We start from the raw sequence: 13,589 nt of genomic DNA, 5'->3' as shown, positions 1-13,589 counted from the left end.
AAATCTGTTTGAGATACCACAAGCATACCTTAGGTTAGAAGGAGAGGAAACAAAATTGGAAATATGATTATACTATTATATATATTGATGTTGAGATATATAAGCATGCATATATTTATAATGGCAATTTTAAAAATAGTATCTTATACAGTATATGTTACCTGATGATGTATTTTTATATCATAATTTTTGTGTCCTGGGTTTGTAAAGAATCTCATAAATGGGTGATGGAAAGCTGTTGAAGCCAGGAAAAGACTCAGACTTTCTGGAGAATGGATTAGGATGGGAGACAAGGGAAGAATGAGAATAAAATGTGATTGGAGCTTTTAAAATAGTGAACGTTAGAAATTACACTGTATGAAAGGAAGAAATTGAAACTATGAGGGAATTCTCGGGAACTCAGAAAATTAAAGAAAGGTTTTCCTTGTCTTTATTTTAGTATGAAAACCTAATGAAGAGATATTAAAAAGTGTTATTGCTTCAAAACAACCCTTGAGATGTTCTTCTTAATGAAATTCTGAAATCATACATTGTTCAGTCAAAAATAGAATAGCAAAATTTGGCCCATAATGAGGGATTTTATGGCAGTACAAGACAGGAGCAAACTGCCACCAACACAATCTGAGTGCAAGGGACTATGAATGAGAGACCATGTTTTCTATAGCTTTCCATAACTTTATATCAAGACTTTAATTACTTTTCTTAGCTTTTTTAAAGGAAAAGTAAAAGAAAAAGACAGAAAAATGAGACTGAAAGAAGAATATATTGTGGGAAGGAACCTGAAGATTAGCATATTCCTGGCTGTGTTCGCCTGATCTACAATCAGAATGTGAGATTTGTGAAACTTTTTTTATTTTTGGCTTGTAACATTTTCATTGGACTACACCCAAATGGAGTCTTTGTCCAGTAACAACAAACCTCCTTAAGTTGTCTGTTTTTCACGCTCACACCTGTTAATATATTTTAAAGGAAATACTAAAAATATGTTACAAGTAGAGACATAACATATGTCAGGAAGAATGAATGAGGTGATTTAGAATTAAAACTTTCAAGGTGCCTGGTTGGTGGGCCATGCTCCAAAGCACTGCAGGTTGACCTCAGCTGGATCCAGGACAATTGCTGTGATGGATCCTTGTCATCCCTTCTCCCTCACTTTGATCTCTTAGTGTGGGGCTCAAGTTTGTAAGAAAAACAGGAAAATATTTTGTGATGTGGTGGTGAGTTGAGACAAAGCTCTGGAGATCTGCATCTGCTGCATGTAAACTTGGAGGGCTGAGCTCAAAGGGTTTTGTCCCTTTCAGCAGCAAATACTCACCAAGAGGTATTTAAATTACAAAGGCTGAGAAGTTGAGGAGCACCTCAACTAGGAGGAATTTCCTAGCAAGGAGAAACACAGAACAAATAAAGAAAACAAGAAAAATGCTCTTTGCTTTAGAAAGATCTCAACATCTCTCATATTGTGTAAGAGGAATTGCATTTTTCCCCCTATTGCTGAGTCTGTAAAGGTTTTCATCAGCTGTCACCTGTATCAGTGGTACTTTGGAATATGCCAGAAGATCTGGGGGATATTTGAGCTCCTTGGCACCTTTGGTGCCTAAACACAAGGGTTGCCAGCTTCTAGGGGGGGATTTTGGGACTTATTTCAGGAAAAGGAGTACTAAGGTGGAGTATTGCTTCTAAAGGGAGTAAACCTGTACTATCCTCACTGTGCAAACAACCTTTTGAAACATCACTTTGAAATGCAATACCCTGAACAGATATTCAGTCAAACAAATATTTAGAGAGAGATGTAAGCAAGCCCTAGGAGGTAGAATTTGGGAAGGGAATATAAACCTGTAAATAGATACATAAATATGGTCACTCTTTAATAGGGCCACAGCAATTGCACATGGAAGAAAAATGTTATAAATCATTTCTGATGGTACATATGTTAAAGAAAGCAAAACTAATCAGTCACTGGGAGATGGGCTGGTGGTCTGATTAGTTAATGTAATTCTCCCAAGTCAAAATTATTTTTTTTAAATATGCTAGATGTTACCATGAAACCTATCAAATAAAAATTCCTACAGCCATGTTTTTTCATTGCCAGCTTAAAATAACAATACTGACCTTGGCATGAAATAATTTCTTGAAATTAATGACCAGTTGGGGTTAATGACCTTCATCCCCTCCCAGCCAGGCATTAATCCTCAGGAAATTTGCTGCACCTTGACTGTTATTGCTCACACCTGTACAAGCCTCAGGAGCTGGGGCAAACATGTAAATTGTACATTGCATCAAGAATTCTTACAGCAAAAACCAAAGCAAGAACAGCTTTGAAACTTTTAAAAGGTCAGAAAGACAAATCATCTGATTTTGATCAAAGAATTAGTAACAGCCTTCACTGTGCATTGTTCTCTCTGTATGAGTCTTGGAGCAATTATTGAGGAGTATTACAGAATACAAAAAATATAGCCCTTGGCGTTGACTATCAGGGTCAGGCATTTCTGAAACTTCTATCAGCTTTGGATTTAAATGCCAAATACAATATTTTGCCTAGTTGCAATTCTTCCAAGCACCATCCATCCTCCTTTCACTGGAAATGGTGCAAATCAGAACAATGCTTTTATGAAGGTATGAAATGAATGGGAAGGTTTTGGCTCCTCAAGCCTCTTTCACTACCCACGCATCACATAATTAATTCTTGCACTTAGCTACAGCTTGCAGAGGGTTTGCACAAGACCTTACAAAAAGCCATATGTAGAATTATAATTATAAAATGAGATGTTTCTAGTTAATACTCCTGTTGATGTTCATTGCTGAAGACTTTTTTTCTTCTCTGTGCTAAGGATGTGATGTTTATATACCCGTTGATGGTGTTACCTTTTCTAGCACCAAGAATTTCATCAGAGCTCCAGATACAGAAACAAATAGGAAGAAAAATAAGTGATATGATCGTCTTTTCTACAGTTGTTTGAAGTGGCAGTTTGGAAAAAAAATTACATAAACCTCATGGTTGAAATTAGACATAAATACTTTACTGTATCAGAGGTCTTACTGTTAAATTTGGATCTAACTAAACTTCTTCCTCCTTCTGAAAATGAATACTAGAATACTTTAGCCACATCAGTTAATGCCTGTGGAATTTTTTTAGGCAAAGAGACTTTTCCTTGAAAATTAATGGCTTTAAAGGCCTTGGCAGATCCATCTTCTTCCATTTTTTGTGACTTTCTTGTCCCAGTTCTTTAGCAGCCTAGGTTCTGCATTGCCTCCCATTGGCTAAGGGAAATGGTATGAAAACCTTGGAAATATTATATTTTAACCAACTGTGCAGATAACCCGTGAAAAATGTCAGGAATTTATTTCCCCCACAAACAATTCATCACAATGTTTCCCCCAGCATTCCCATGTCTGCCAGTCTGAGAGGCAAAATACCTGAGGAGCAGGAATAAAACACCTCCTAAATGTTTTATTTCCAGGGCAATTTCTGACTCTCTGTAGATGTAGATGGAGCAAGTGAAAGAGTGGTTTTCCCAAGAGAATAAAAAAAAAAATCAAAATTCTTTTTAAGGACTTTGCAAAGACTGTTGGGCATTTTTTAATTACAATAAATAGAGTCATCTTTCTTCCCACACTATATATAACTCTGTAAAGCTTCCATTAGAACTATTTGTATGTAACATAAGCTGCATCCAAAAATCCACTTAAGTCATTACAAAGTGAACATTTTATAGATAGTTTCCCCTACTACATTTTCATGCCACAAAAGTACAAACAATTTGGCCTTTCTCTAGTTCTAAGAGGATTTTACTGAGATAAAATGAGAAGTTCAGCAGTTGTTCAAAGTTTTAGTGTAAATTCGGTATCTTGCAGTGCAGGGAAGAAGGAAGATTCTCAGGGAGATTGAAAGAACTTAATATGAAAATAATAGAACTTTATACTTTCTGTCAATCCATTTAATGAACTGAAATGTTTTGTTCTCCAAATCTCTTATGACTTTATAGCATTTCACTAACATGAAGTTTATCTAATTTTCAAATATTCATTCTAGCATCACACTAGCGTTGGAATATAAGTGATATTTTTAGAAATAGCAGTGCAGGTAATAAACATTAATGATTTAACTAGGAGTAAAAAATTTTGGATGGCTCATCACTCGACACTATTCTAGCTCTGCCTCAATATCCCATACCTGAGGCAAGGATCCTCAAATATTTATTACTGATTAACAGCAGCCAGCTTGAAAAGATTTTGAGAAATAGAGACTTATTGACAATGTAGACAAGAGCAGATGTGTGGAGAAGAGCATCAGAGCAGGGCAGGAGTGTGAGGATATTCCCATTGCAGTGCTTTGTCTTAAGGCATGGAAGGAAGTGGTTTGTTATCTGACCTCCCAAAATTACCAAGCAACATCCATCCAGGGTAGATACTGCAGCCTCCCCCTCCTGGTGGTGGGAGAGCAGGTCTGTCACTGCTGTGGCAAAGGGAAGGACAGCTTTGAGCTCCCTCTGGTTCACCACCCACAAACCTGGGGGCCACGGAGGGTCGGGGGAGTGCTGAGGACAGGCTGCACACTCTGCTGGCCTGATTCAAAGCTACATGGAGTGCCTGGCACAGCTGAGCCTTGGACAGGCTCAGAGGGTTTTTCTCTGATCTGTTTTCTTGTGAGGAAATAGAGAAAATGCTCAAATCTACCATTACACCCACTTCCATCCACCTGAGGGATTTAGAGTGGCTTTTCTCTCATGCAAGGAAGGACCAAAAAGCAACTGTGGTCATTCCTGACATGTCCTTAAAGATATCCATGACACAGGCTCCAGGCTTACATGTCAACGCTTTTCTTAAAATTAGAAAAGACTTTTCAAAATGCCTATCCCAAACAGCTCTCTTTTCAGTTCAAGCCCAGGTCTCCTTGTTTCCACTAAAGAAATAAGATAACTCCTTGCAGTGTGTCCTGCAGTGAAAGATTGTTGTCATGACTGCCACTTTGGGCACTGTGATGTTTAACACCGACTGGAAATTCGACTCCAGATAAGCTCCTGCCTTTCCTCCCTGCTCCCTTCAGTTACAGAGGGACAGAGGCAGAGACTGAGGGTTGAGATAATTTACTGAAAGCAAACAGCAATGGGGTGAGGAAATGCACAGTAGCAGCAGCAACCCGTTTGAATAGATCAAGATTAAACACAATCACACCTGATTCACTCTATATGTGCCAGAACAAGAGGAAAACAATCAGCCCTTCTCTCCATTCACATCACATTTACTGCGCAGAAAAAGTTCCTTTCTTCATGCTGGACCATTTTTTTTTAAAGGGTTTCTTTTTTCTCTCTAGCCCTGCCAACATTCCTTTCACATGAGGAAACTTGAACAGATTTAAGCTCTTGTTCAGAGCATGGTTTCTAGTACAAACATGCTACAGTTATCAACTCACAATGCCCAAACACACTGGGGCAAATCCAGACTGAGCTCCCACAACTTTATTTTAGAAAGTGTTACAAAAAATAAATGTTCTAAAAGCAGATCACTATTTTATCATCTATTCATGAAAAGTGGTAAAGGTTGTGTTGTCTATAAGATTTAAGACATATACTCAATAATTAAAATGCTCAAAATAAATACAATTGTACAAATTAAAACTCAGCACACTTTTGCTTTGTCTGCTCAGATTCCTTAAAGGTTAGCTTTATAGCGCAGCCAAGGAGACAGGAGTTATTATTGAAATTCCACCTGTCCCCACTGGTATGTACCCAAAACTGAGGCCAAGTCTATCATGATGTCAAAATGGATCCACTCACACAAGAACAGAATTAGCCTAACTGCAAGCACTTGATGTTATCCAGACACTCTTAGAAAAAGGAGAAAAGCTAAACTGGGCTGAATTTTTTGCTAGGAAAAACATGCAAAAACAACGTGCTAAGATTTCTGCTGAGTATTCATCTCTGAAAATTATTGGTTTTAGCCTTCTCACGTTGAGTGGGACACTGCTAAGCAAGGGGATGACAGCAGTATATACACATCTTGCATCCTAGTTGAACAATAGGATAAATTCCAAGCCCTTTTGCACATGGTTAGAGTGCAAATTCATGGATCAGCTCATGGAAGCCTTATCTTGTGAGATGACAGAATAAACCCACAGTCAGATATATCGCAGTGCCAGTCCCAAGTGGGTCTTCTAAGAGAACAAAAATTTTCTGTTTTCTTCTCATGTGGCCACTCATTAGTTTTGAAGCTGTCTGAGTTTTTGTGGAGGCTGTTCTTTTGCATACTGTGTCTGAAGTAGGAACCATTTGGAACAGAGTAGTGGGTTAGATTTTTTCAAGATTGCTTAGATTTATCCTTAAAAAAAAAAAAAAAAAAAAAAAAGAGTAGGCTATTTACAAATAAACTGGCAGAGAAGGAGATCTGAACCCACAATACACTGGGATTTTTGGTGGCAATGATTCCATTAGTTCCATTAGTGGAGAACTAGGTTACTAAGACAAAAAAGGTTGTCACCACTATATGATTTAATGGATGATTTCTATTTCTCACCATTCAATTGCTGAGTCATCCCTTTTAGTATCCATAAGGTTTGCTAAGGTCAGGTTCTTTCTGGTGTCATGTTGCAACTGAATTGATTCATGTAATACTTAGCAAGAAACTCACAAATGTCTATTTTTCCCCTGAAAGAGATATTTAAGTGAGGACACTCAATATTGATTTGGGCATATTTATCAAGAATACAGAACCAAGGAGAAAAAAAAAATGGAGAAGGGAAAAAAAATTGAGAAGGGGAAAAATAATGGAGAAGGAAAAAAAAAAAAGAAGAAAAAGTTCCAGTATTCCCTGGCAGATAGATCTGTAATGACTAACTATCTGATGGTTGTAGTAGCATTTTGCTAAACAATGTTTATAGTTCCTGTAGTGTATAATTTGGCAGGACACTGTTATTCCTTGAGAACATGGAATTCAAATGCCTCAACGTTGGAAACATACTGTAATTAAAACTGCTGCTTTATTAATGGGTGGTTTGTGAGCTATGTGATCCTTCATTCGAGCAAAATTGGAAGTAGTCCCAACAGTTATGCCTGAACTGGAATAAAACCTAGAAATTCAATGTTAAGTGCAGGGAAAGCAGCTGCATGGGTCACAGAGCATGAGCATGGAAATATATGAGATTTTGAATTTAAGCTCAAAGAATAGTTTTAAAAATACAAGTAGTCTGAGATCTGCATAATTTCCTTTGCCAGGCTATACGTGAGATCATCCTTTAACATTTTTAGGAGGACACTGATGAGTTCCGAGGGAGCTGTGTTAAGCTGCAGCATTCCTAACACAATGCCACAGCACAGGCAGTAGAAGGTGCTCTTGTAACAGCAAACGGTGGTGCTTGATTTGACCAGCGAGAGCTCAGAATCCTCCTGCCCCTCATGCATCCTGTGTTCCAAAAGCCACGGAGCCAAAGGATTGCACAACCTGATTGTTTTTAATCAAGCAAGACCAGCTTTAGCCACACTGAAGTGGATAGAGAGAGAATTCCTTCATGGTATAGCGACTTACCCGGTTGCTTTTGTTCCATCTTTCCACAGCACCTGGCTTGTCCCACATTGCTGGAAGATCTCTGATGGTGCAGAATATTTCTCTATTTAAATAGATGAGAAAAGTTAGTTTCTACTAAATATGGTTTACCTGCATAACAATTAGGATAGGTGAGTGTGAAACAACTTTTACTGCTTCACAGTGCCAGATATTGGGAATCCTATTCCTGCAGTCTTCAGGAAAGGGAGCTGAGCTTTTGCCTGAGCAGCTGTTAATGGTGAATGGGAGAAAACTCAACAGTTTTTCAGTTGATTTAACATCCTGTCTGTTTTCATCTCAGCATCGCAGCTACAAGACAGCTAGCACTTTCCAAGCCCTTTGAAACGCCCAGGTAAAACAGAGCATGAAATTGTGAAAAAGGATCTTGTGACTGGACAGTTGCTGATGGTTCTGGTTCCCATTGTTGGGACATGGATCTCAGCACTCACAGAATGAGGTCTGTGGAAGGGAAACAGATAAGTAACACATGTTAACTTAGCTGGAACATTTGAAAAAAATGTTAACATTTTTCTTTAGACATTAGTGGATGAATTTCAGTTTGTCCCTTCAAGACTTAAAACAACTTACAGCTGTTACTTGCTAGAGGAAGGCATATTTTAATTCTCACTATTCCCTGGAAATGACTGTGTGTTTTCACTCACATCTTAGTATCAGTAAACCAATACTACTAGAATTATTCTTTAAATAAATCTCTTCTATGGATTTTTATAGTTAATGGTGATTCCCTGTCTGAAGAAGAGTAAGTGCTAGTGAGTTTTTTCCTAAAATTTAAAGGAAGAAATTATCTTGGGTATCTTTTACAGTAGTGCTTCCTAATAAATGACAGTGTTAATAGTCAGACAAACCAAAAAGGCACATGCTTTAAGAAGTCTCAGGCATCATACATATTGATTAATACATAAGAACTTGTTAGTGTGTAGAAGAAAAAAGGAAATTGATGTTTTGAAGTCACAAGAACAAGTTTGTTTCCTTTTATGTTTTAAATGTGATTTTTTTTTTATTTACCCACTAGTGGGTAAATGTGATTTTTTTTTATTAGCCCACTGCAGTTGTACTCATTAGCAATGACTGAAAAGCTGTGCCAACAAGTTTCCATTAAAAAATTCTAAATAAAAAGAAGAAAAGAAGCAACATAGAATTACATGATCACATACCTTGTTGGTTTTTTCTGAAGCAAAATTTGGTGCATTGCAAAGCACAGAATTCCAGATTCAACAGATATTTCCCTAAAGGAACTGTCCTGTTCTTCTGTACAATACATAGAGATTATCCCTTTAATAGTTTTGGCCTTTAAGCTGGCACAGTAACCCACACATCTTCAAACTGTACCACCAGATAGCCTGATGCTTTTTTTGGCAGAACATCTGAACAGAGGATACATGACAGGTAAAAATGATGAATTCACCCAGAGAATTATCCCTGTCTCTTAAAAGACAACAGCACTTGTTACAAGCCTCATCACTGCAATTGAATCTTCTAGTAGTTGAAGTTATCATACAATGGTAAAATCACAGGATGGTTTGGGCTGGAAAAAAACCTTAAATATAATCTAGTTCCAACCCCCCTGCCATGGGCAGGGATTCCTTCCACTAGATCATGTTGATGCTTAAAGTATCACAAATTTATGGAAATGATGCACTGCCCTAATATGGCACTGCCTCTGTTGCCTCAGAGACAGGACCAGTAGGGACCAGTGTGTCCCCACACTCTCAGCAGTTTCCATTTGCTTTTTCCCATGTGTATTCCTCACACAATTCACTCCTTAAATGGCTCTGACGTACCCTCAGCCACCTCCCTCCCCACATCCCGTCAGAGCACCGATCATCACAAGGCAAAAGAGCCAGGCTGGGCTTTTTTCTTAGATGGAGTTTTGGCAAATGAGCAGATAGTTTTGAGCACAGATGTTATGAACTGCAGTTGCCAAGTCACAAGGCATTTTCCTGATCTTGCTCCTCTCGGCTCTGTCTGATACAGAGATTTGGGTGCAGCTAGTTCATGATGCTGCATTCCCTAGAGACACATTGCTCACTGTCACCTTTGCCAGCTGATGTTGGGTCTTGTGCTTCCAGCATCCTCCTCCTATTTCTGGAAAATTTCTTTTCATCATCCAGGTGCCTGGGAAACCAGTGTGGTTCTAATGCATCCCGTCCTAGCAGCAGACAGAGGAGTTTCAGGAAAATTCATTGGCCTTTTTGAGCCACACATGATGTTTTTTAGGGGCAGACGTAACTGCACCGATGAGAGGTAGACGGGAGCCAGGAGAAGGCAAGCACTGTGCAGACCCCACACACATTTCTGTCATGTATCCTGAGGTCCAGCACCCTCCTCAACCTCATATTCTGCTTCCTTATAAACACAGCCTGCCAGCCATGCTCCATCAGGCAATATTTTTGCAATGGGACCTCTTAGGCATTGATGACATCATTCAGATATTCTCAATAAAGCAGGAAGGCTTTGCATCTTCACATCTGGAAGCTCTAGATTTGTGCTGGAAAGTTCCCTAATGTCTCCCAGAAATGCAGGTTTGTTGTCTCCCCTCTCTGTTTTCCAAATTTGATTTTCAAATGAGCAGTAGGAATTTTATTTTGTGCTGGGTCTGGGTATGTCCAGTTCAGCACTTTGTAATTAGTTAGCTGATTTCACAGAACACTGCATGTGGCATGCAGCAAGTGATTGCAAAATGAGTTATAAATGAGTCCATAAAAATGCAAAGCTTTGGCCCATGATGGATTTGCAAACAAAAGCCTTGGATGCCGAATGTTATTTTGATTTTTAACACCTGCAAGAAATTGAGATTTGTTTCTCCACCACGCTCCTGGCCTGAAGATTTATTTTGCTCATATTACAATCAGGCTTATCTGGGGTTTAAGGTTTAACTTCTGGTTAAGCTTCCAGATGTAATTATTGTTTTAAGATGGGTGGTTGTACCTATTCCAGCGATGCTGTGCTGCTTCAGCAGATTTTTAATTCACATGCATACATTTATTTTGTAGTTTGTCTTGGCCTTACAGGAGACATTCTTCGTGAATCTCTTGAAATCCCAGCAGCCTTCACCTTTACAGCACTTTTACATGCATTCTTATAGGAAAGAATTCCTGACAGGCTGTAAGAAGTCTGATAATTTTATTTCTAATCTGGACATCTGGGTTGTGCAAGTGTGCTGTAAGAGGCTCCTTCTTATTTTCCTATTCCTTTTTACCCAATTGCCTCAGTGAGCTTGTAGTAATTACCACATGTGACATCTGAATTTAGGACTCCCCTGGTACTCAGTAGAGAGTGAATTGATGTCACTACAATAATACAGTAGATTCCTTTGTTTGCAATATATTAAAACATGCCTTTTATTTTAATATATTTTTGTTCTCCTCTTGCGTTCAAACTATTCCCAGCAATTAGAGGAGAACATTGTAAATTCGCTTCTGATTTATGGAGCTTGAAATCATTTTCTCCAGTGGAAATTATCCTGCTGCTTGTATGGTCAGCACATGTTAAACACTTACTCTGTTAAAGCACTGCTAAGCTCATTAAACTCAGGAGAAAACCCCCAAGAATTTAGTAGAAGCTAAAGTAACAATGTTAATTTAAAATAAATGGAGGCTTCACTGTTTTAAAATGGGTAACTTAAAAGTATCTGCAGGTGGATGAGAGGCTGGATATGCCCTGGCTGTATGCTCTGGGAGCCCAGAACCCCACTCTATGATTCCGTTTTAATTGCTGCATTTATTTAAAGTACGAACTTTCTTCTCCATGACTGGACATTCTTCTACTTTTAAACAAAATAATAGTTTTGCTTTTCTTCAATTTTATTTAAAAATGCTGTTTGGATTTGCTAACAGTTGATTGCTGATCTTGGAAAACAAGCTTCAAAAAAACATTCAAAGCAAAATGGTTTTGTGCAACCCTTTAGAGTGGGGAGAGCGGCCTGTAGTCTTTAATTAATAGACACAGTTTGCTATTTATTGACTTGTAGATTTAATTGGTAGTGCTGTAGGAATTCCAGGAGTAACTGAAGATTTAAATTCCTCCAAAAATATGTTGCCAAGTCGTCCTGCCTCAAATCTGCAAGAATGTTTTTGTTTATTCAGCCTTTAGAGTGCTTCATCCACATATTTCTAAGTAGAGCTGATCTGGGTTTTTGCTGAAGGAAAAGCTTCTCTCCAGACCTTGATCAGGGCCAAGCCACACGTTTGTGTGCAGATGGACGTACAGGAGGCGAATTACAGTCTCCTGAAGCAAGGAGGGAACACTGATGCTGCTTGTTTCAGGTGGAATGAGAACTTGCCTCCTGACTGCTTTGCAAAAAGGAGAACTGGCTTTTTTCTAAGAGATTAATTCCATGGTTAAAGGGATTGTACTGGAGTGTCCAGTTCAGTAAAAAAGTGAAAATGCAGAAGCCAACGTGGCTTGAGTTGTGTTGATCATGAAGTTCTGTGATTTGTTTTCTAACCTGAAAAAGCCCCAGAAGGTTTTCTGTGGAAATTTCAGCAGAATTGCAGCACAATGTTCCTACCTGGATCACCTCTAGTAGGAACCAAGGAAACAAAGGAGTCAGCTTGTAGAGCTTGTGGAGATGGACTTGGCAGTACTGGTGCCACCTCCCTTTCATCCAGGCACTAATGGGGGCCTCAGCATCAGTGGCTGTGATTTCTGCCTCCTGTGTTCCTTTGCTTGCTGATTTCTGCAGTCCCACGTGCACATCCAGCTCCCTTTCTTCAAATTTTTTATCTCTGCTTTTCCCTCTCTACTTCATCCCTTGTCCTCTGTTCCGGTCAACCTACCAAGACAAGAGATCAATGACAACCTCTGAACAGCAGATCATAAAATCACAACAGAATTTGCAGAATAAGACTTTCCAACATAAAGTACCTCTAATTGTTCTGGTTTTGAGCTCTGTCTTGTGGGAAAGACTGTACTTGCATTTGTGTTTTTTCAGTTATTCTTTTTCCTGTCTTTGGAGAGCTGCCTGCTCTTCTCATCATTCCAGCATTGCTTGCTTTTCTCCCTGTTTCTCTATACATTGCACTGCTTTCTCAGAGTGCTGTGATATCTCTTCACTGTGATGAGCTGGAGTGAGACACTTCATAACAAAAGACAGTCATGTTGGGTTTTCTTGGCCAAGCTTGGTTTCAGAATTGGTGGGAGAAACAAACTTGAAACCAGGATGAATCTAGGTGGGTCTAGAATTAAGAGCTGCAGAACAGGCAGGAATTTCTACAGGGATACAAGCAAGCAGTTTATATTTCACATTCCTTATGAAAATGGCAAAAATTCCAAATCAACTGAACAAGCTCCCTGAAGCAATTTCTGATATTTATAAAATCCAAAGGCATCAAGTTGCAGAATTAAGCACCTGGTTTTGGAAGTGCCAGTCATAGATTTTCTGGCCAATCTCAATACCTCTGAATTATGAATTTGTTCTGCAAGAATTCTGGCCCATGTCTCATTTGCATGTGAAACACTGCAAAGAAGTTCCATATTTCACTTATATGTGTGAAAAGAAGAGTGTTTATTTTTGCAAATTAAGTGTTCATCTCACACTGGTTGAAGAAAACTCTCCAGATGTAGGGTCCTAGACCTTGCCTGCACTTTATTAAATGTCTCCTGCTGAAGAGAGAGTTTATTCCCCATCCCAACTGAGCAGCTTTGCCTCGGGTTGTACAGAGGAACCTTCAGGAAACTCATGTGCAAAAGTCTTTTTGCTGAATTGGGGCCCTGGAAAATGTTGCCTACAGAATCCCAGGATGGTTCAGGCTAGAAGGGGCATCTGGTGCCACCTCCCTGCTCAGGCAGGGCTGTCCCAGGGCACAGGGCACAGGAGTGTGTCCAGATGGCTCTGGAATATCCCCAGGGAGGAGACTCCCCAGCCTCTCCAGTCTCTGCTCAGGGCTGGGCACTGCCCAAGGCAGAAGCTCTGCCTCCTTTGCAGGGGAATTGCTGGGATCAGCCCCTGCCCGTGGCTCTGGGGCCATTGCTGGGCCTGGAGCAGAGCCTGGGGCTGCTCTGACCCTCCCTGCACACGGGGATGGACAGGG

This window comes from Zosterops lateralis (assembly GCF_965231275.1).
Source record: "Zosterops lateralis genome assembly, chromosome: 2".
Lineage (NCBI taxonomy): Eukaryota > Metazoa > Chordata > Aves > Passeriformes > Zosteropidae > Zosterops > Zosterops lateralis.
The sequence above is the reverse complement of the archived record's forward strand: the minus strand, read 5'-3'. Positions refer to the sequence as shown.